This window comes from Lepisma saccharinum, chromosome 13 (genome assembly GCF_977018435.1).
Source record: "Lepisma saccharinum chromosome 13, izLepSacc3.1, whole genome shotgun sequence".
NCBI lineage: Eukaryota > Metazoa > Arthropoda > Insecta > Zygentoma > Lepismatidae > Lepisma > Lepisma saccharinum.
In genome coordinates this window covers 66,242,784-66,267,752 of record NC_139241.1, presented here as the reverse complement: position 1 = coordinate 66,267,752, position 24,969 = coordinate 66,242,784, and the positions used below count along the sequence as shown (strand labels likewise).

General features: G+C 43.3%; 1 protein-coding gene across 2 annotated transcripts in view; it reads right to left on the bottom strand.

The window, feature by feature from the left end:
• Nucleotides 1–24,969, bottom strand: part of LOC145997389 (Ig-like and fibronectin type-III domain-containing protein 2) — a 430,200-nt gene that overhangs the window by 276,251 nt on the left and 128,980 nt on the right. The gene's annotated exons all lie outside the window — the stretch shown is intronic.

Genomic DNA, 24,969 nt, shown 5'->3' with positions numbered 1-24,969 from the left:
TTTTACTTGGATATTTATGCCACTTTTGGCTAATCGCGAAGGTGGGGACGAGTGATGAAATTTATAAGCACCCGTCACACACAAAGAACACCAATGCCTAGGACGGGATTCGAACTCGGGACATAAACAGGCCTGTCTGGAAGAGAACATTTCTACTATAGATGACGCGTTTACTTGGTTAGCGCCCAAGATCTGAAGAGAGCTGCCGCCACGAACGTGTGTGGGGATAACAGCGGGCGAGTTGTTCTCGACCAATCACACTCAACCTTCAGCCAATGGGCGCAGCTGTCATTCTGCTCGTCTACTCCACGTGGAGTCTCGGTCACATGACTGCGGATACGCTGTTGCCGTACTTTGCAACTTCAATGTGGAGACCGTGGGAAGTAGATGTGTGGCAACACTGTGGGTTGAGAGTGTATGTTGCAGCTGGTGGGCGCGTTCCGTGGAGTTCAAAGCCAGCCGATGGTTAACGTAGCTAGCGCGTCGACAGGGAACAGTTTAAAGAAAGAAAATAATTTACTAAGGTAAAGCTTCAATTGTTGAATCTGTTAACCAAGCCAGCTGAGGAATTGTGGAATTTTTATTATGATTTCAATTAAAAGAATAACGTAGGAAGTAACTACAATCCTGGCTTGTAATCATCACTTAGTGCAGTCGGATTATATGTTCGAGGTGAGTATCGACTGAGCTTAGGAACTGCATATTGTCTCAATCGTCGAATCAGGAGGAGCTCTCCTGAACTTTGGGACTTGCAGCCCGAGCTGGCAAGCACACGGAAAGATTACCTTCGTTCAGGGTTCACCAGCCTCAAGAGGAAATTCATTGTAGACAGTGCTGGTGAGAATTCAAAGTCGCTGAGAGATGAATCAATCAAATCCAGGGGAGAAAAGCATTATTCACCAAAAACAGGCTCCTTCCTGCTGACGTTTCATTCACTGATTTGCTTTATTGTACTTCGCTTTTTGTGCCGCTCTTGGCTAATTTGCACTCACAAAGATCCAAGCCCAGGCCGGGATTCGAACCAGAGACCCCTGGCATTGCAGCACGATGTGCTAACCACTCCGCCACTTCCTGCTGACGTAGTTGTATCGTCGTCGCCTTGTAATCAAGGGGTTCTGGTACCTGGAGGAGGAACATGGCGCAGTGGTTCGCATCCCACTTTAAACTGTACGTCTAGTCCCGATTAACCTTTCTGTGCATAAAGTGGACTCAAAACAACAATTCAACTTCGCTTTACTGCCACTTTTGGCTAATCGCGAAAATAAGGAGTGATGGTATGACGAAATTCGTGAAGGTGCATTCACAATGAACACCAATGACCAGGCCAGGATCCGAACCTGGGACCTTCTCAAAGAAGGTCGTCTCTCTATATTACAATTATCAGTCTATATACAAATAACTTCCAATTACAGTGACTGGAATGAACTGACATGCGCGGTTATATAATTTGGCGCTGACATTCGTTTTCCAGAAGGGCCGTAGTCCCCCCTTGCCCCCGTCCAAACGCTCATGCCTCCAGATACGAAACCGCTGCTTGTTAACTCAATCACTTTCGAGCTCTGAGCGATGACCGGGTACATGTGCGTAGAGCTTAGCTTTCTTCCACGCCGCTTACTGCGTTCGCGTATTTTGTCCCTCCAGGATGGTGCGTGTACGCACAATATTTAACGGCTCGCATACTCTCACGCACGACCGGGCCGTGTTGGAATAGCAAATCCTCTCGTTTGGAAGTGTCTCGCTTCCTCTGGTGGACAGAAACTCGCAGGCATCGTTAATACGAACTGGCAACAAGACAGTGTTGTAGACTTACATGTCTTCCCACTAAACATTGATACATTTATTTCCAACAACATGTGATTCATCGGATATCAACGTATGTGCAGCTTATTCACAGCAACTGCTGCTTATATGTTACAGACACAGTAGCTGCAGAGAATTCTCATAGAAAATGCTATGGGTAATTGAAATGCATATTCGGGAAAGTCATGTATTTTTTTTATTGGCCCAAGTTTGCCCATTGTCGATATGATACTGCTATGTAGTTCAAAATTCGATAACATAGCATGCAGTAGTTGTTAGGCGTTGCTGAAATTTGTGAATACCCGCGCCCTTCCAAATATTTCAACCAACCAACAACAGCCCAGTTAAGATTCCAACCAAAGAAAACTGGCTCAAATTACTTTTGCAACCAAGCAACCGTGGATAAAGTACTTTTCCCAACAAAGCCGTCGTGGCCCAGGAACGTTTTCCAACTAAGCAGTCGTGGCGCAGGAACTTTTTCAACTAAGCAGTCGTGGCGCAGGAACTTTTTCCAACAAAGCAGTCGTGGCCCAGGAACTTTTTCCAACAAAGCAGTCGTGGAGCAGGAACTTTTTCCAACTAAGCAGTCGTGGCGCAGGAACTTTTTCCAACTAAGCAGTCGTGGCGCAGGAACTTTTTCCACTAAGCAGTCGTGGCGCAGGAACTTTTTCAACTAAGCAGTCGTGGCCCAGGAACTTTTTCCAACTAAGCAGTCGTGGCCCAGGAACTTTTTCCAACTAAGCAGTCGTGGCGCAGGAACTTTTTCCAACTAAGCAGTCGTGGCGCAGGAACTTTTTCCAACTAAGCAGTCGTGGCGCAGGAACTTTTTCCAACTAAGCAGTCGTGGCCCAGGAACTTTTTCCAACTAAGCAGTCGTGGCCCAGGAACTTTTTCCAACTAAGCAGTCGTGGCCCAGGAACTTTTTCCAACTAAGCAGGCGTGGCCAGTGAACTTGATCCAACGAAGCCGTCGTGGCCAGTGAACTTGATCCAACGAAGCCGTCGTGGCCAGGAACTTTTACCAACGCAGCTGTCGTGGCCCAGGAACTTTTCATAACGAAGCCATCGTGGCCTAGGAACGTTTCCCAACGAAGCCGTCGTGGCCCAGGAACTTTTCCCAACAAAGCCGTCGCGACCCAACCACTTTTTTTGTTCCACTTTTTCAACTAGACAACTATAGCTCCTCTACTTTCGTAACGAGGCTGCCTTGAGCCTTGTTTCCCGCCCAATACAACGCGTTATTCTCTTATCCATCTAGTGCTTCCCTAGTTCTTGAACGAAGAAGAACATCCCAGAAGTGGGAACAAGATGCGGTTGCAGTTCCATACCTGCGTCGAAATCACATTACCCCGAGTTTCCAAAGATGAAATCTCGTTACAATTCCTTCCCCCGGGTTTCCTTTTGTTTTTCCATGGTTCGGCAGGGAACTGTGGGGACTTCCGAGGAAATGTTGTTACGGGATTGGCCGCGGGGAGACGCCACGGTCGTTTCCTTCACTACTCTCGGCCAGTTGTCGGACGCGGCTCCTCGCGTTCAGTTCATTTGGTCCGGGTCTTCCGATGGTCCTTTCGCTCGATTGGATCCCAAAAGATGCGTCCGCGGAAGAAGGAAGGAGGGACCCACTTCACAAGGCAAGAAATCTTGTTAAGTTGCTCCCTGGCCAGCGGGCAATCAGTGTCCCCACTATCCAGTCATCTTCCTCCTTAGGAGCGGAGAAAGGAGCAGTGTTGCCACTCACTGGCAGGTAAAGACTCAAGAAAAGCTACCAATCTAATATCTTCAGATGATAGATGCTACATTTAATTAGAGCGAAACTAATGTATCTGCTATTTGGTTATATTAGGCAGGTTTGAGCAATGCTTGTTCTACTTCTTTCGATTGGAAAATTACTTTTTCCAATAACTAATTTTTCCCGAATAAAGAAGTTACGTCGAAACTTCTAGATTTGAAATTATATAGTGATATTTGTATTTTTTTCGTATTTCTCTAATTTTGCTAGCTGAATTTGTAGCTTTCTATTTCTCTATGTGAATTTTGTCTTTTCTCTTCTGCGCTGTTTGAAATTGTACTTTACTCGTTCTGCCCTGTTTAAATACGCCACCAGCAGCGTTTGAACTGTGTACTCAACCGTTCACAAAGCACCGACAGGACCTGCAGTATGCAGCCAACCGTTCGCGAGGCACCGTCAGGACTTGCAGTGTGCAGCCAACCGTTCACGAGGCACCGTCAGGACTTGCAGTGTGCAGCCAACCGTTCACGAGGCACCGTCAGGACTTGCAGTGTGCAGCCAACCGTTCACGAGGCACCGTCAGGACTTGCAGTGTGCAGCCAACCGTTCACGAGGCACCGTCAGGACTTGCAGTGTGCAGCCAACCGTTCACGAGGCACCGTCAGGACCCACAGTGTGCAGCCAACCGTTCACGAGACACCGCCAGAACCTGCAGTAGTAGCCAACCGTTCACAAAGCACAGCCAGGACCTGCAGCATTAGCCAACCGTTCACGAGGCACCGCCAGGACCTGCACCGTGTACACTAACCGTTCACGAGCCACTGACGACCCATGTTATGAAATTTCTAGGTCAAAATATATAAATTTATGGCAACTGGCGTGGTACACTCCCAAAAATCACTCGTCGTGTTTTCAGTCTTCATTTGTAAAAAAATGCAGCTTAGGTCATGCTTTAAAATTTTCGACAGTTCCGTATAGCGTTTCAAACGACCATGTTCAGTATCTGGAGTGCGGTGCATATCACCTGGACACAAGATTCCACATCGAATTCCATACACTTGAAACCTGACACGGGGATCAGGATTCCCCCTTCTCTTGTTACATGTTGCTGTGGGTGGCAATGAAAGTGCTTGGACAGCAGAAAAAAAGACGAGAAAGGGAAGGTTCGCAATACAGGGAGAGTCTGCCGACAAATATGGAAATTTTTGCGTGAGGTGCGGTTGAGGGGTGCGTGGAAAATATGTGTGCGGCTTGAGCTTTGCGGTCGTGACGGTGAGAGGAGGGACAAGTTCGCGCCTGGTACGCACATGCGTGTACACATGTGGGCGGAGATGGGGGGAAAAGGGAAAGTTGTCCGTGTATATTGTCTGCCTCGTTTCGTCATGCCGTGGATAGCAAGGGAACAGTTTTTATGTGACAAATGCTAAGATTACGTAACTGGTAGTCGTCGACAGGCTGTGTCTACGTAGAAGGGTGTTGATCACGCGGAAAAGGGACAAGAAGTTGGTTTATATAGTTGGTAAATCAGTAGAGAGTCAACTGTACTGCAAGTAAAGATACTATAGGAAACGTTTGGTACAATAATGGCCAGTGGCGTAGTGTGTAAGGGGCAGTCACCATCGGGAGGGTGATCCTCGTGAGAGAAGACCTCACTCAACCTCACCCTCCGAGAGCTACATGAAAGGAGGGTGTGTGAGAATGAAAAGGTGAGGGTAAGGCTGGAAGAGAACAGGGTCGAACCTTTACAACGAGGTGCATTCGAACCGCGAGGTGAATGTGTGTGGGGTGGGTGATGGTGACAAAGTCGATCCGTGAACGTAAGCGAAGTTGAACCAAAATGAGAATCTCTGCATGAAGGGAAAAAAGCTGGTTTCCTTTTGACAAAGATTGCCCTTGGAACACGTTTGGAATATTGTTACTCTTCTATCCCCTCAGCTGTTTCCCGGCAACGACAGTAGTTTGTTTCTTCATAAGAAGCACATAAAATCTATTCGTGGAAAGTCTTGGCATGGAAGAAATTTCTAACACAGAGCCTGAGAATGAGCTTGTAGCTGAAGGTGAAGATAGTAGGAATGGTGAATACCAAGAAGTCCAGAAGATAATGGTGCTGAAACCAATGCTTGAAGGGCAGGGGATGGTATGCAACATTTTCGCAAAGCATCCTTCCAGTTGCCTCAGTCACCATGTCAAATCATTGGAGCATCCCACAGCGAACCCCAAGGCTCGATGATGAAACCTATACTCTGTCCCAGATAACTCTGAAGCAAGAGAACGAAAACAAGTCTCTGCGCAAGTAGTGACGCGAGACGGCTCAACCAATGAACAGTGAGAGGGACAGAATTGCGTGGAGGGGAGGAAAGCGACTGCATTTACTAGCTTCGAGTAGCGTGTACTGCTTCGCTCTGCCCACTCGATTTCTGACGCAATGCGCGGCCTTGCTCCACAGTTAGCTGGGACGGGGTATAAGATGTAGATGATGATCTGCCTCCAACACCATAAACAACCTAGATGTACAGTCACGGACACTTCTGGGTTGTAGCAATTGAAAGCATATGGAGTTGTTACAACCCAGAAGTGTCCGTGAGTGCACAACAGGTGCCCGAGCTGACGAAAGGAAATTGATCTCTGTAAATAAGTCCCTTTCTAAACATCCATCCAAATTGTATGTACGTAAATCATGAATTAGTGAAGAATTATCCCATCCGACTTGATGTGATGAAGTGTCAATCCGTAGAGATTGTTAATTTAGAGCTTGACATCAGTAAATTAAGAGCAAGATCATTTCGATAACACGTCATGCAGAGCTGTATTTGCGGCTTAGGGACGAGTCTCATCTCAGCCACCAATCAGCAAGCGAGTCGATTACGCCATCTCAAAGTAGAACCAATCGCTAACCAAGTCGCTCACGCAGCCTGGTCGCGGGTTCTGACATCAACTGTATCCGCCCGAGAGAGGTTTTCCTGAAGTTTGAGACTTTCAGTCCGAGCTGCCAATCGAATAGAAAGGTGGGCTTTCGTTCGGGCTTCCACTGCGATTACAGGGTACATTATTAATTAACATATAAAGTTTAAAAAATAGTTACCTATATTTGAGAGTAAAATTATTGCTGTCAGGACATGGGTTTTAAGAAACGAAGTTACTGGGTCGCGGGTCACGAAGGTTGAGAACAGCTACTCTACATTAGCAAGACTCGCACGCTTGGCTGGAGATATTCCGAAACTAATCTGGCTACCAAGTATTTGTTACGGAAAATACGGACATAATAATAATAATAATAATAATAAAATGCTTGTAATCAATTTTTTTTATGCACAAAGTTACTACATAAGGGTCAGTTTCAACTGAAAAACCGTACTGTTCATTTGGCTAGGTTAGAACAGGCATTTATAGGTACTAGTAAAGCCGACCTCCGTGAAAGAGTGGTTACTGGTTACGACGCCAGGGGTCCCGGGTTCGAATCCCGGCTTGGGAATGAGTGTTCTTCGTGAGTCCATCTTTACAAATTTAATCATATCACACTCATCCTCATCTTCGTGATTAATCAAACGTGGCAAGAAAGCGATGTAAAATTAACCAAACCAATCAATCAATTTGTAGGCACTAGTAGCATGTCTTATTGGGTTCAAAGTAACCTCTTATACTATGAAAGAACGCAAATACGTAGACAAAAACACTTTACTGTTCAGTGTACAGTCACAAGCAAAATAACATGATATATTTGATCTGATTTAGTTTATTTAAGAGCCGCGGTTGCCTAGTCTGCCCTACCGGCATAGCTCGATTGGTAAGGTGTTGGCTTCACGACGGACAGTTCCGGGTTCAAATCTCCGCCGGAAAGCCGACCACGCAATTTGTGATTTGTGGCCAGCTCTTCAAGTTGGCCAAGAAGAAAGTCACAAGAATGAGTAAGGAAGACCGCGGACGGTTCATCGACCTGGACCTCCTCGGCGGAGTAGTTATCCCCACCCGGGTTCGAATCCCGGTTAGGACATGGGTGTTTGTGATTGTCGGGGGATACTACCGCATAGGGGTATTCCTTTAAAAAAAAAATAATTAAAAAATCGGTAGGGCGTCTGACTGCCGCGCCGGAGACCCGGGTTCGATTCCACGGGTTTTGTGATCTAAGGTCGTTTTCTGGCCTTTTCTCCGTATAAAGCGTCTCTTGCTCTCACCCAACCTCAAATCAACGGGCACCTGGAGGCAACCCTATAGGGTAAAGGCGGCCGGAGCGTGGTGCTGATCGCATCACCTCCAAATTGGCCGACACATATCCTAAATGCGCCTTCATGGCATGGTGATATATGCGCGGGGAACTATTCATTTACCTTACCTTAGTTTATTTTACTTTGCTTTACTTTGCCTACTCGCGACGATGAGGATGAATGATGATGATAAGATGAGAAGGATGAAAGAACAATCACAAGTCCCATAGAGTATCCATGAGTCCAATCGCCAGAGCCTCGTTACGAATGAGACATATGCATCACTCACTTCGCAACACACAATGCCACGCAGAGGAACTGAGTATTTGAGGAAACACACGTCCCATTGTTTTGCTGGTGACTACATTCACTGGCCATAATTCCCCCGTTCCGTACACGAAAACGAAGGCGTACTCAGGCAACGATGGAAAGGATAGGGGGCTGAAACCCCAAAAGGGGTGTGGGATGGTCCCAGACTCCCCCTCACAGCGACGCGGCATAAATCCTATTTTGTTTATTCGGAGTTTTCGCGCGACGATCTTTCTCGCAAACGTATTTTCTGCTTTCGTAAACTATCATCTCGTGTTTTCGGGTCCCGCGACACGGGAGTCGGCCTGAGCGAAAATCGAAATAACTCTCGTCGCAGGAGAGAGGAAAAAAAAGATGGCCTCCGAGCGGCTCCTGCTTAAAGCAGAGCTCTTGGAACGAGCAGGAGCTTCACCTTGGCCTCAAGCAGCATTGGAAAGTGGGCTAAATGTTTATGGCGGCCATATTTCACTCCAGTGCGCAGAGGGTGTCGGGTAATGCCTTGCGAAAACAGCTGTTATTGAATCAGATTGACAATCAGAAAAGAAGACATAAAAATAGAGACACGAAGAAAGAGAATGGAAATCAAGAAAAAGAAATTAAGAAAAGAAATAAAGTAAAGGAGGACAAAGATAAAAAGAAAACAGAATGAAAGTAAGAAAGAGAAAGGAAAGGAAAAGAGGGGCAGGGAGAGAGAAAAGTATGAAAAGAGAAAGGAACGAATAAAGAGAAAAATGAATAGAGAGAGAAAGAAAGGAATACAGAGAAAGAAAGGAATAGAGAAAATAAAGAGAAAAGTGAATAGAGAGAAAGGAATACATAGAGAAAAAGAGAAAGGAAGGAATAGAGAGAGATAGAAAGGAATAGAAAGAAAATAATTTATGTACAGAAAAGAATATAAAGAGAGAAAAGAATACGAAAAGCAAAAAGAATATGCATAGAGAAATTAATGTGCATAGATAAAAGAACAAAGAAAGAAACAGAGAGAAAGTAACAGAGAGAATGAGAGAGAAAAGAACAGAGAATGAGAAAGAAATAACTTCTGAGTCTACTATCTAGACATAAGGGCGTACCGAAAGAGTAAAGCTCACAAACGTACCGAACAAAAGCTAAAGTATTTGGAAAGCTAACCTATCAGGAACCATGTAAAGATCTGTGTCCCGCTTTCAAATTCCGGACTGAACATGAGTGTTCTTTGTGTTCATCAATTTCATCATATCATCACTCATCCTCATCTTTACGATTAGCCAAAAGTGAAAGAAAAGAGAAGTAAAATTAAACAAATCAACCAGCCAATCAATAAACCTAATATAAGAAGCAGTAGAACTTTACATTCATTGGTTTGGTACATCGCTTTTCTCCCACCTTTGGCTAATCGTCAAGATGAGTATGAGCGATGTTGCAAATGGGATTGGAACCTAGAACCTCTAGCGTCGCAGCACGATGTGCTAACCACTTCGCCACGAAAGTTGCCACTTACATTAGTAGCATGTGTTATGCCGTTAATCCGGTTGTGATTGAAATTATAGAGAAGCTACACGATTTAGTATCACAATATTGAATGTGATCAATGAATACTACACATTCTTGAACATATTCCGTTGCCTGGGTGAGACGTGACAAATGTTCAATATTTCAGGATACCAAAATAGAAGACATTTGAAGCAGGGACGTCGCCACCGGATGGGCGAGAGTGGTGCAATGTTCTTAGTCTACCCTTTTGCCAACAAAATTGATTGAATGGAATTTTAACTACGATTTTTTAGTAGAAATACAACAACAAGGTAATGGAAAGAGATAAAGAATTAGAGGAAATTAGGATAGGACAGAGATAGACTAAGAGAAAAGAAGGAAGGAAGAGTAAACAGAAAAAGGAAATAAAATGAAGAAAAGAGAACGAAATGAAGATGGAAAGGAAACGAAATAAAAATAGAAAAATACATAAAGAAATTAAAATAGAGAGAGGAAACAACAGAAGGAAATTGGATAAAGAAAAACAAAGAATGAAAGGAAGTAAGGATGAAATAGAGATAGAAAGACAAAATAAATAAGGAGACAAAGAAAAAGAGACAGAGGAAAGAGAGAGAAACAGATTGATTGATTTACTTCATTTTACTTCGCCTTTTGTTCCACTTTTGGCTAATTTGCGAAGATGAGGATGAGTGAAGATATGATGAAATTGATGAATGGACACTCACAAACATCCATACCCGGGCCAGGATTCGAACCCGGGACCCCCGGAGTCGTAGCGCGATTTGCTAACCACTCTGCCACGGGGGCCTGCAAGAGAGAAACAGAAAGGAAGACAGAACAAGCAAGAAAGGAAAAGAAAGATGAAAGAGGGTAGAAAAATAAAGAATGAGAAAGACAAAGGAATGGAGAAAGAAAAAGAAAGAAGAAATGAGAATGAACAGAAGAAATAAAGAACAGGAAAAAGACAGAAAAAGAGAATGTAAAGGAGAAAAATAAAGAAGGTACCGAGATTACGAAATAGAAATATGAAAGAAAGATTGAAAAGAGAGAAAGATGGGAATAGAGGAAGAGAATCTTAGAATTCACAAGCACTGAAGCAGAGCTCAACTGAAGAAACACTCTTACAGCTCCTGTGATTTGAGCAGTGTTCTTTTTTCTACGCTGGTAAAAAATTTACATTCCTGTTCTCTTCCAGAATGCTCTGAACGTGACGACAGAGGCAAGAAGCAGGGAGTACATTTCGTCTTCTGACGCACTCAGTAGATAACCAAAAAATATATTGAGATTAGTGAAATCTGTCGAGCACATACCAAATTACTACAACGCCAGGGGTCCTGGGTACGATTCCTTACCTGAGCATGGGTGTTTTTGTGAGTGCCCTTTCATCAATTTCATAATATCATGACTAATCCTCATATTAAGTCACTTAGTTTTTACTTTAACACTACCTTTACCAATATGACTATCCTTTATATACTATATCTTCGCGATTAGCCAAAACTGGCAGAAAAGCTAAGTAAAATAAACCAAATAAATTAATCACTCAAATAAAAAATTAAAACTTACAACACTATAAAAATACCCTAGTTCTGACAGTTGTGGGTATTGTTGCAATATTTTTTCATCCCTGTAGATCTGGCGGTAATTATGATAACAATAACATACTAGGAATAATAAGGTCCAGGATATTTGTTTAAATGATTCTTTCTTTACGTTGTCTCCAAACGAAATCAAGCGCCACAACAAAAAGTTACAATAACACACATATTAACAAAAACACCAATGTCGGTTCACGGCCCCCATTTGACGTCTAAAAGTAATCCATCATTTCTTGGGGCCCCAAAGTAAGCCAGTGCCAGGGGAGACAAAAACTAGTCTTGAGTCTGAAACTAATCAGAAATCTTTAATGGTCGTCGCGGATGACAACTAAGAGAAAGTCGCCAATATGCCACCACTAAATGCACTATTTGAAAGTTTTTTTTGTTCATTATGCATACTTTTTTCATACATCCACAGCTGAAAATGTATTAATTGAACATTCAAATCCCTCTAATATGAAGGTAAGAATACAAATATGTTCAATAATTACAACTTTAATTCACCTGCTAATATCTGCTAATATGTTAGTGTGGATATATTTAGTTGAATTTCTGCTTGTAGCTGGATTGAAACGAAAGCTTGGAACACGATAACGAGAAACAGCGAATTTATCTGTGTCAAGATGTGAATAATGTGCCCAGCACAGGTTCATGATAGTTCAGATTTCGCCACGTGCACACTAGCGACATCTATGAACGCACTGCGACAACTTGTCAGCGGACAGGAAAAAGAAATGTCAGAAGCAATTCATTCAGCGTTAGGACATCTAATTACTCTTTCAAGAGCCGTGTATAAAAAAATGAACCATCTGTGACGCTTCAAATTACCCAGCATGCATAGTCAAGCGAGATCTTGACTGGAGCCAATTTCGTTCGTCCGGCTGCCGCGATCCCAGGAGATGAAAAACGACTGGTGACGTCACAGATGGAAACAGTGAAACGGTTTTCTTTTTTTAGTTGTTCTTCTCGGATTTTTCTTCCCGGGGGAAGCGGCTAGAAGGAAAATGGAGCCTTAGTGGCGACTTCATCCGGATGATGCGCGGGGGCGGGGCATGGGTGGACTGAGAAGGAAAAACCCATCAGATATCGTATCTTCATTTCGTCTTCCTGCCACGCGACGGAATGGCGCTGTTGTTTCCAGGTAAATCTGAAATGGGATACGAACGCGTTTCAAATCCTGTACGTGACATGTCGTGGCATTTAATACAACTGTCTCAGAACCTTGAAGATGGCGTCACATTGCTAAATCATTCTGAAGCTTCAGTTCCATGTTTTTGCAATGCTCATATGGGCGTTTGGGGGGGGGGGCATATTATATTCATATTTCAAGTGATTATAGTATTACAGCAGAATTACCGAAGTAAAACTATTACATTTTTCTTGTTATAATAAATGTATATCTCGATACCAAATATCATGCAATATATTATGCACAAATTGGTCACCATTTCATTCTATCTTGGCTATTTGTTACATTGGAATTCGAGGTAATTTGGGAACCCACCTAGTTTTCACGAATAATCATATGAAAAGAACTAATATTTCCTCTCTAACCGTGATACCTGGTGGAAAAATAGCAAGTAAAAAGTCTTATTCGACACAGATATTAATATTCCCTATTCAGTTAATCCACCTTTAAATTTTTGTACATATTAAGTAATAAGGATAATTTGCTTCATCAACCGACCTGCCATCTAGCGAACTATTCTCAAGTTTTTCATCCATTGCTAATTCTGGAAGGTTATTTCAATGTCATTAACAGGGTTGCCAGCGCTTAATAATATACCGAGCAGTGGCGCAGCAAGGAGTGGGCAAAGTGGGCGACCGCCCCGGGCATCGCGCATGAAGGGGCCTCGCGTCCCGTGAGGTTGATACGATAAATGTAATAAATAGAAGTGAGAAAAATAGAAAAGGCTAATTTTTGTGGGCAATAAAATTAAAACATTCTGTTTTTGTCTGGCTTTAAATTCTAGTTTAACGTTTTGATTTGAATGAATACGTCAAATCAGAGGCGTAACATACAGGCGAGCGGGGCCCTACCGAAAAAAAGTAAAAATTATAGTCTTATTTCTCATGTGAAACATTTAAAGAAAAGGTCAGGATAACTTCCGTGAAAAAGTTCTGAAATTCAATATTAACTGGTGCAATCAATGTGCAACGAAGTCAAAATAGCTATATTAAAATAGTCAAATTTATTTATTTATATCGATTTTGAATACATGGCGAAGTTGAGGCTTTAATTAATGCCTTAACCATCTGCTTACAAATAAAGTACAAAAAGAAAGATTAGCTGTACCAATTGAATGTACCAAACATTCCACACGTAAGGAGCAAATGAGAATGGTTTCAAGATTTGTTTTTATTTAAACGAATTTTGTCGAAGAGCTAGATATTTTGGCGCCCTAGGAGGTCTAGCGCCTCTCTTCCCCCCGCTCTACCAAGCGCCAATTTTTGTGCGTCGTTCGATATTTTCATCCTATGCTATGCCATGGTTTGTGATATTTACATCGTAAATTTTGAAATGAGGAAACCAAGAAAAACTCATTAAAAATAACACAGGTTATATTTAACCTTTAAACAGCCAATGGGTCATATAGGGTAAAACGAGGAGAGACGCCGCAGGCGGAGAGATGCCGCACATGCTGTAGCTTGCCTAGTACACATCAGATGGTAGCAATATTCTGCAAGGATGTGTAACTGTCGTTCATTCCACCGCGCCAGTGCAGTAGAGACCAGTCAAGTGAAGTGGAAAAATTATAGTCTTATTTCTCATGTGAAACATTTAAAGAAAAGGTCAGGATAACTTCCGTGAAAAAGTTCTGAAATTCAATATTAACTGGTGCAATCAATGTGCAACGAAGTCAAAATAGCTATATTAAAATAGTCAAATTTATTTATTTATATCGATTTTGAATACATGGCGAAGTTGAGGCTTTAATTAATGCCTTAACCGCCTTCATATGAAAATTTCCTGGTGAATTGACCGTCGAAATTTTATGAAAGGTAAGTGTGATAGATCGTAATAGAGCGCACGCTAGTTTCTACGTGACAAATATTTTATGGAATACTTGTTAGAGTATTGCAATTACCTTTCGCACGATTTTGCACCGAAACTACAAAACCAGTAAAATGCAACTGGTGCGGCATCTCTCCTCGAGAAAAAGGATTGTTGCCGCAGTTACACAAAGGAGAGATGCCGCACATTTTTCTGTTAGGAGAGATGCCGCACTTTTCTCACCCTCATATTATAAGGTGTACAGTGTCATTTATTTCACCTTTTGACACATTGAATATTTTGAACACAGTGTTACATGTACTGTAGGCTATGTATTTTAACAAAGAATGAGAATAGAGTGTACTTAAATATTACATTGTCTCAAAGTTTCTAAGCACTCGTTTCTTATTCTTTTCAGAATTCAAGATGCCCAACACATACAGCAGATCTACAAAAGCTTCGTGGTCTGATGAAACCCTGAAAGAGGCATGTACCAGAGTGCAAGCCGGGGACATAGGGAAAGGAGAAGCTGAACGATATTACGGCATTCCAGCGAGAACCATATGTCGAAGGATTGAAGAAGGCGATTTCTCGAAGGAGAGTCTTGGACCTAAAGGGGTTTTCGGTGCACATAATGAAAATAAATTAGTTTCCCATATTCAACGTCTAGGTGCAGCAGGTTTTGCTCCAGACAGACAAGCAGTCAGGGTGTTGGCGTACACATTTGCTGAAAAATTAAATATTAAACACACTTTCTCGCATGAATCGCAGATGGCAGGAAACGTATGGTTAAATTCCTTCCTGAGGAGAAATCCTGAACTTTGTTTGCGGCATGTTCAAGGCCTCTCTATCAACGGAGCTCAAAGAATGAATCGTGAAGATGTGAAAAAACTATTTTACGTTGCTAAAAAAGGTTATGGAAGAACATGATCTAATGAATAAACCAGATAACATTTTTAACGTCAATGAAACAGGATTCCCACTCATTAACAGACTTGGAAAGGTTGTGACCTCCAAAGGTTCAAAGACTGTGCACATATTGACTCCAAAAGAAAGGGGAGAAAATGTGACCCTGATAGGGTGTTGCAGTGCAGAAGGAACATTTCTTCCTCCTGTTCTTATTATGAAAGGTGTGAATAAAAAACCTGAATTCGTTGATGGACTTCCGGCAGGATCCGATGTCTGCATGAACCCTAAATCGTCGTACATCATGCTGATCTGTTCATGAAATGGTTCAAAGAACACTTCGTTCCCAGGAAACATCCAGGCAAAACGCTTCTACTCCTAGATGGCAATTCATCACATGTCCATGCGTTAGAGCTTCTGGAGTATGCGGCTGAAGTTGGTGTTATCGTTTTGTGGTTGCCAAGTCACACTACACAAGCCCTTCAACCTTTGGACCGATCTGTATTTGGTCCAGTAAAATCATATTACAACAAGGAATCAGCACCCATACAGACAGGAATATCACAAGATACCAAGCAGGCTTTCTCATTGGTGCGGCGTGGAATAAAGTTGCTTCTGTTGGAAATGCCATTTCAGGTTTCCCAGCCTGTGGCATTTACCATTTGAGTTCAAATGCTATTCCCGACTACTACTTTTCCATTTCTGATGCTTGTCAGTCAGGTCCTAGTCCACACCAAAATATCTGACCATAATGATTCGCAGGATCTAGAGTCACCTACATCGAGTACCTCAGGAAGTCTCTCACATGTCACAGTTAAACCAACAACCTCGCAAGCAACAAAACTGACACCAAAAGTAACTTAACAACCTCCTTTTGTGCCCCAGAATCAATTACCAGGAATAAATTCAAACCCTTAAACATCTACCTGTACTTCCACACCCACGGAAAGCCCCGGTAAGTACCTCCGCCAGCTGAGTCCCATTCCAGAAGTTCCTCGCCAAGGTAAAAGGTTCAAACAGTCAGCCGAAGAGCTCAATTCCGCTTCCAGACTTGCAAATATGAAACCAAAAAACTCGCAATCAACTTCCATGATCAAGACAGGACAGAAAAAAAAAAACAACCGGCACAAAGCAACCTGCGCCAGATGCTACAGCGAGTGGATCTGAGCAAGACATCAACAATTGTGTGGAATGCTTGGAGAATTACTTCCTCACGGCTTCCAAATCTGACTGGATCCAGTGTGTTGTGTGTTCGAAATGGTTACACGAAACCTGCACTGTGTATGGAACAATGTGTGTGGACTGTGGAAGAAAGAATGTTCGTGAGAAGAACTTAAAGAGGCAGAAGTGAGTCAGTGCGGCATCTCTCCTCGTGTTTTTCATGACTCTCAAAATTCAATGCTTTTGTAATTTGAAAAAATATCCATTTAAATTCTTCCTAATGGATGCCAATTATTTTTTTTCTTAAAGTGCAAGGACTGTAGTTAAGTTTTCATGTCAATAAATTTCCACAAAAGCAGAGATGTTGTTTCTCTATTCAGTTATGAAAAGGTGCGGCGTCTCTCCTCGTTTTACCCTATGACCCATGGTTCCGATTACAACATTCACGTCCTTTTAGGACCTTCATACTTGTATGTGAGGTTGTAAGCGCTGACAGATGTTGAGATAAGACTTTGAAATGTCATGTGGAAGAAAACCCACCCCTCCCCCTTTTTAGCCAAAATGCAGGATTGTACATATTGCGTCATATTGCAGCCCGTATGAGAACTAGGGACTTGAAACAAGTTTCACTTTGTTGCAAAAGATCTACTCTTTGAAAACAATGCAAATGTTTGCGCCCTTTTTCCAAAATAACGGGAGAAGAGGGGGCGAACGCCAGATTCTTTTTATCATTGAAATTTGGGGACCTGCCCCTCCCAACCCCGTTTTTCTCACTTGAGCTTTCTGAATTGTACACGGTCGCGTGCTCAGATGTTTTTTCTTTCAAACAAAAGTTATCCGAAGTAGATCCCTCAAATTGTCTCCGAGATATACTAATTTATTCTCTAGTATGCAAATTAGCCATTTTTTTGCCAAAATGCAGGATTGTACATATTGCGTCATATTTCATTCTGTATGAAAACTAGGAACTTGAAACAAGTTTCACTTTGTTGCAAAAGGTCTATTCTTTGAAAACAATGCAAAAGTTTGCGCCCTTTTTCCAAAATAACGGGAGAAGAGGGGGCGAACGTTTTTTCTTTCATTGAAATTTGGGGACTTGGCGCCTCCCAACCCCGTTTTTCTCACTTGGGCTTTCCGAGTTGTACACGATCGCGTGCTCTGATGTTTTTGCTTTCGAACAAAAGTTATTCGAAGTAGATTGATGAAATAGTCTCAGAGATATAACGTTTTTCTGAAATAAGTGTAAAAATTTAAAAATCGCGCGCAAAGGCCGCGGCGAGAGAGGGGTTACTTTCGAAAACCGGCTCGGCTGTTTAAAGGTTAAAGATTCGTAGTTTCAATTTTTAAAAAATCAGAAATGGACACATTTAAGGATAGTTCAGTTACATCTTAGTGCCTGAAGAACATCTTTGAAAACGTACAATTAATATACCTCTGCCAAGTGTAAATTTCTCCGTCGCATTTTCGTCAATAATTTATTATTATTATTATTATTTAAATATGATAATTTGTTGACGTATCCTTGAAGATTTTCTATCGATTCACATTGAGATTTCAAATTTAAAGAACGGATGGGGACCTCGCACTGTGATCTCCCCCAGGGCCTCGCGATATGTTGCTACTCCACTGATGGCGAGTGTACATTTTTCGCAGTGACTGAAAGTGCTAAGCCCGTGGCTTTAGTTCCGGGTAGACCCGAATGTGGGATTACACGTACGACATATGCTTGCACTGCAATCCTGCTTAAATTGGACTGGAGGAAATGAATATTGGATGTAACATTCCCTGCGGTGGGAGAAGTTCTAATCGATTTGGCGGACAGGTGGCGCTTTTCTCAGGGTCCGGAAATGACCGGAATGTTTCTCCCCTCCACTGCACAACTTGGGAGTCAGAAGACGCGTAGCTGGAGGGGGGGATGAGAGTAATTTCCTTGGCCAGTCCAAACTCCGCCATTGTCCCCCGATCGTCATGGCCCCAAGGCATGAACTCGGCCCCCTCTTCCCAAACCGAGTAACATTCGCACAGGGTGATCCTAAAGTCTATCTACTCGTGAACCTTCACTGGCATCATGAAAAAAAATTGAATTTAAGTGTTCTATGAGAGTGAAGTAGGCTCTCCAGAACACGTTTCTGCTTCCTGGGCGTTTCCTGGATTCAGCCCGCGGTATTCCCTAACTCTATGTTTCAATTGCTCCATATTTAGTCACCGATACATTAAACATTTGGTATCTTAGATGTAGAAAACAATGGAAAATGAAATTCGTAAACACACACAAGGGAACAATCGATAATAGTAATACATTTAGTAGAAATTAAAACAAAATTACAGAAAAAAACTGATTAGGAGCAAGGGTTGGGAACAAAAATGTGATAGTCATTAACGAATGACAAATATTCAGAAATCATAATAGGTGAAAATTACAAATCTGCTACAACCTGGTGAAAATCATAAACGAGAAAGAGCAAACTAATGGAAATCACAAACTAGCAACAAAAAAGCTGTACAAATTCAAAGAAATTAGTGAGAATCATGGACAAAAAGAACCACGGGGTGAAGAATTATATACATGCAAGAAACAGGTAAAAATCATGAATGAAAAATAGAAAACTTGGTGAAAAAATATGGTTGTGAGAAGCAGTAGTGAAAAAACACGAACGAGGAAGAGAAAGGAGTGAAAAATCACGAACGGGGAAGAGGAACGAGTGAAAAATCTCGAACGGGGAAGAGCAACGAGGGAAAAATCACGAACGGGGAAGAGCAACGAGGGAAAAATCACGAACGGGGAAGAGGAACGAGTGAAAAATCACGAACGGGGAAGAGAAACGAGTGAAAAATCACGAACGTGGAAGAGGAACGAGTGAAAAATCTCGAACGGGGAAGAGGAACGAGTGAAACATCACGAACGGGGAAGAGGAACGAGTGAAAAATCACGAACGGGGAAGAGGAACGAGTGAAAAATCACGAACGGGGAAGAGGAACGAGTGAAAAATCAGTAACGGGGAAGAGGAACGAGTGAAAAATCACGAACGGGGAAGAGGAACGAGTGAAAAATCACGAACGGGGAAGAGGAACGAGTGAAAAATCTCGAACGGGGAAGAGGAACGAGTGAAAAATCACGAACGGGGAAGAGGAACGAGGGAAAAATCACGAACGGGGAAGAGGAACGAGTGAAAAATCATGAACGAGGAAGAGCAAAGAATCTTAAATGAGGAACAACATTTGCGAGAAAAATGCATTTTATGCGAAACTTTCCGTCAGTATCCAAAGAAGTTGCGCGTCTGCCTCTATTCTGGGTGCACACTGCCATCTAGTATTATCAGTAGAGAAAGACAATTGCCTCGTTGGAGCCGAAATGAAGATGAAATCAAATCAGAGCTTCCACCTGTTATAATCGTGTTCCCTCGAGTATCCTCGCGGGGCAAACCGCTCGGAAAATAAGGAAGGAAACCGAGGGAAGGAAATAAAAACTATTCAATTATACGGATAGGGATCGGATCTAATCCCTTCCGAAGGGCCTTATAATAAAGCCTTGCCTTAAGATCGGCGAGTTGGGATTATGCGACGCCGGGGTTTTATGCACGGGGGGAGGGAATCATACCATCATTCGGTTTGAATTAATTTTCTTTTACGGCCGCCAGAGTGGGTGAGCGGAGCCACGATGGCGTTTGCTCAAACGGCCATGATGGCGAGAGTGTAATATTATGCTGACGACTTGATCATTTTGACTCCATCTTGAGAGAAAGTGTGACGGCGTCTTTTTTGAAAAAAAAAAAAAAAACGGATTTAGGAACACTGAGTGAGTGTGTTGGATTCAATAGCCATGACTGAATAGTTGCTATTATTATTGCTAGGTTGAAGGCCGTAAATATACAGGCATAATAGGTGGGATTCGAAGTTGCAGCCTACAGGTGTTTTATTAGTTAGAGTTTAATTGTTACTATTAATTTATTAAATAAATATTCTTGAAATATAACCAATAAAGAAAATTCTCTTAATAATTTGGACCTAAATAACGAACGAGGAAGAGGAACGAGTGAAAAATCACGAACGGGAAAGAGGAACGAGTGAAAAATCACGAACGGGAAAGAGGAACGAGGGGAAAATCACGAACGGGGAAGAGGAACGAGTGAAAAATAACGAACGGGAAAGAGGAACGAGTGAAAAATAACGAACGGGAAAGAGGAACGAGTGAAAAATCAAGAACGGGGAAGAGAAACGAGGGAAAAATCACGAACGGGGAAGAGGAACGAGGGAAAAATCACGAACGGGGAAGAGGAACGAGTGAAAAATCACGAACGGGAGAGAGGAACGAGTGAAAAATCACGAACGGGGAAGAGGAACGAGTGAAAAATCACGAACGGGGAAGAGGAACGAGTAAAAAATCACGAACGGGGAAGAGGAACGAGGGGAAAATCACGAACGGGGAAGAGGAACGAGTGAAAAATCAGTAACGGGGAAGAGGAACGAGTGAAAAATCACGAACGGGGAAGAGGAACGAGTGAAAAATCACGAACGGGGAAGAGGAACGAGTGAAAAATCACGAACGGGGAAGAGGAACGAGTGAAAAATCTCGAACGGGGAAGAGGAACGAGTGAAAAATCACGAACGGGGAAGAGGAACGAGTGAAAAATCTCGAACGGGGAAGAGGAACGAGTGAAAAATCACGAACGGGGAAGAGGAACGAGTGAAAAATCACGAACGGGGAAGAGGAACGAGTGAAAAATCACGAACGGGGAAGAGGAACGAGTGAAAAATCACGAACGGGGAAGAGGAACGAGTGAAAAATCTCGAACGGGGAAGAGGAACGAGTGAAAAATCACGAACGGGGAAGAGGAACGAGGGAAAAATCACGAACGGGGAAGAGGAACGAGTGAAAAATCACGAACGGGGAAGAGGAACGAGGGAAAAATCACGAACGGGGAAGAGAAACGAGTGAAAAATCACGAAAGGGGAAGAGGAACGAGTGAAAAATCACGAACGGGGAAGAGGAACGAGTGAAAAATCACGAACGGGGAAGAGAAACGAGTGAAAAATCACGAACGGGGAAGAGGAACGAGTGAAAAATCACGAACGGGGAAGAGGAACGAGTGAAAAATCACGAACGGGGAAGAGGAACGAGGGAAAAATCACGAACGGGGAAGAGGAACGAGTGAAAAATCACGAACGGGGAAGAGGAACGAGTGAAAAATAACGAACGGGAAAGAGGAACGAGTGAAAAATCAAGAACGGGGAAGAGAAACGAGGGAAAAATCACGAACGGGGAAGAGGAACGAGTGAAAAATCACGAACGGGGAAGAGGAACGAGTGAAAAATAACGAACGGGAAAGAGGAACGAGTTAAAAATCACGAACGGGGAAGAGGAACGAGTGAAAAATCACGAACGGGGAAGAGGAACGAGTGAAAAATCACGAACGGGGAAGAGGAACGAGTGAAAAATCACGAACGGGGAAGAGGAACGAGTGAAAAATCACGAACGGGGAAGAGAAACGAGTGAAAAATCACGAACGGGGAAGAGGAACGAGTGAAAAATCACGAACGGGGAAGAGGAACGAGTGAAAAATAACGAACGGGAAAGAGGAACGAGTGAGAAATCAAGAACGGGGAAGAGAAACGAGGAAAAAATCACGAACGGGGAAGAGGAACGAGGAAAAAATCACGAACGGGGAAGAGGAACGAGTGAAAAATCACGAACGGGAAAGAGGAACGAGTGAAAAATCACGAACGGGGAAGAGGAACGAGTGAAAAATCACGAACGGGAAAGAGGAACGAGTGAAAAATCACGAACGGGGAAGAGGAACGAGGGGAAAATCACGAACGGGGAAGAGGAACGAGTGAAAAATTACGAACGGGGAAGAGGAACGCGTGAAAAATCACGAACGGGAAAGAGGAACGAGTGAAAAATCACGAACGGGGAAGAGGAACGAGGGAAAAATCACGAACGGGGAAAGAGGAACGAGGGGAAAATCACGAACGGGGAAAGAGGAACGAGGGGAAAATCACGAACGGGGAAAGAGGAATGAGGGAAAAATCACGAACGGGGAAGAGAAACGAGTGAAAAATCACGAACGGGGAAGAGAAACGAGTGAAAAATCACGAACGGGGAAGAGGAACGAGTGAAAAATTACGAACGGGGAAGAGGAACGCGTGAAAAATCACGAACGGGGAAGAGGAACGAGTGAAAAATCACGAACGGGGAAGAGGAACGAGTGAAAAATCACGAACGGGGAAGAGGAACGAGTGAAAAATCACGAACGGGGAAGAGAAACGAGTGAAAAATCACGAACGGGGAAGAGGAACGAGTGAAAAATTACGAACGGGGAAGAGGAACGCGTGAAAAATCACGAACGGGGAAGAGGAACGAGTGAAAAATCACGAACGGGGAAGAGGAACGAGTGAAAAATCAGTAACGGGGAAGAGGAACGAGTGAAAAATCAGTAACGGGGAAGAGGAACGAGTGAAAAATCACGAACGGGGAAGAGGAACGAGTGAAAAATCACGAACGGGGAAGAGGAACGAGTGAAAAATCTCGAACGGGGAAGAGGAACGAGTGAAAAATCTCGAACGGGGAAGAGGAACGAGTGAAAAATCTCGAACGGGGAAGAGGAACGAGTGAAAAATCACGAACGGGGAAGAGGAACGAGTGAAAAATCACGAACGGGGAAGAGGAACGAGTGAAAAATCACGAACGGGGAAGAGGAACGAGTGAAAAATCACGAACGGGGAAGAGGAACGAGTGAAAAATCTCGAACGGGGAAGAGGAACGAGTGAAAAATCACGAACGGGGAAGAGGAACGAGGGAAAAATCACGAACGGGGAAGAGGAACGAGTGAAAAATCACGAACGGGGAAGAGGAACGAGGGAAAAATCACGAACGGGGAAGAGAAACGAGTGAAAAATCACGAACGGGGAAGAGGAACGAGTGAAAAATCACGAACGGGGAAGAGGAACGAGTGAAAAATCACGAACGGGGAAGAGAAACGAGTGAAAAATCACGAACGGGGAAGAGGAACGAGTGAAAAATCACGAACGGGGAAGAGGAACGAGTGAAAAATTACGAACGGGGAAGAGGAACGCGTGAAAAATCACGAACGGGGAAGAGGAACGAGTGAAAAATCACGAACGGGGAAGAGGAACGAGTGAAAAATCACGAACGGGGAAGAGGAACGAGTGAAAAATCAGTAACGGGGAAGAGGAACGAGTGAAAAATCACGAACGGGGAAGAGGAACGAGTGAAAAATCACGAACGGGGAAGAGGAACGAGTGAAAAATCTCGAACGGGGAAGAGGAACGAGTGAAAAATCACGAACGGGGAAGAGGAACGAGGGAAAAATCACGAACGGGGAAGAGGAACGAGTGAAAAATCATGAACGAGGAAGAGCAAAGAATCTTAAATGAGGAACAACATTTGCGAGAAAAATGCATTTTATGCGAAACTTTCCGTCAGTATCCAAAGAAGTTGCGCGTCTGCCTCTATTCTGGGTGCACACTGCCATCTAGTATTATCAGTAGAGAAAGACAATTGCCTCGTTGGAGCCGAAATGAAGATGAAATCAAATCAGAGCTTCCACCTGTTATAATCGTGTTCCCTCGAGTATCCTCGCGGGGCAAACCGCTCGGAAAATAAGGAAGGAAACCGAGGGAAGGAAATAAAAACTATTCAATTATACGGATAGGGATCGGATCTAATCCCTTCCGAAGGGCCTTATAATAAAGCCTTGCCTTAAGATCGGCGAGTTGGGATTATGCGACGCCGGGGTTTTATGCACGGGGGGAGGGAATCATACCATCATTCGGTTTGAATTAATTTTCTTTTACGGCCGCCAGAGTGGGTGAGCGGAGCCACGATGGCGTTTGCTCAAACGGCCATGATGGCGAGAGTGTAATATTATGCTGACGACTTGATCATTTTGACTCCATCTTGAGAGAAAGTGTGACGGCGTCTTTTTTGAAAAAAAAAAAAAAAACGGATTTAGGAACACTGAGTGAGTGTGTTGGATTCAATAGCCATGACTGAATAGTTGCTATTATTATTGCTAGGTTGAAGGCCGTAAATATACAGGCATAATAGGTGGGATTCGAAGTTGCAGCCTACAGGTGTTTTATTAGTTAGAGTTTAATTGTTACTATTAATTTATTAAATAAATATTCTTGAAATATAACCAATAAAGAAAATTCTCTTAATAATTTGGACCTAAATAACGAACGAGGAAGAGGAACGAGTGAAAAATCACGAACGGGAAAGAGGAACGAGTGAAAAATCACGAACGGGAAAGAGGAACGAGGGGAAAATCACGAACGGGAAAGAGGAACGAGGGGAGAATCACGAACGGGGAAGAGGAACGAGTGAAAAATAACGAACGGGAAAGAGGAACGAGTGAAAAATCAAGAACGGGGAAGAGAAACGAGGGAAAAATCACGAACGGGGAAGAGGAACGAGGGAAAAATCACGAACGGGGAAGAGGAACGAGTGAAAAATCACGAACGGGAAAGAGGAACGAGTGAAAAATCACGAACGGGGAAGAGGAACGAGTGAAAAATCACGAACGGGAAAGAGGAACGAGTGAAAAATCACGAACGGGGAAGAGGAACGAGGGGAAAATCACGAACGGGGAAGAGGAACGAGTAAAAAATTACGAACGGGGAAGAGGAACGCGTGAAAAATCACGAACGGGAAAGAGGAACGAGTGAAAAATCACGAACGGGGAAGAGGAACGAGGGAAAAATCACGAACGGGGAAGAGGAACGAAGGGAAAATCACGAACGGGGAAAGAGGAATGAGGGAAAAATCACGAACGGGGAA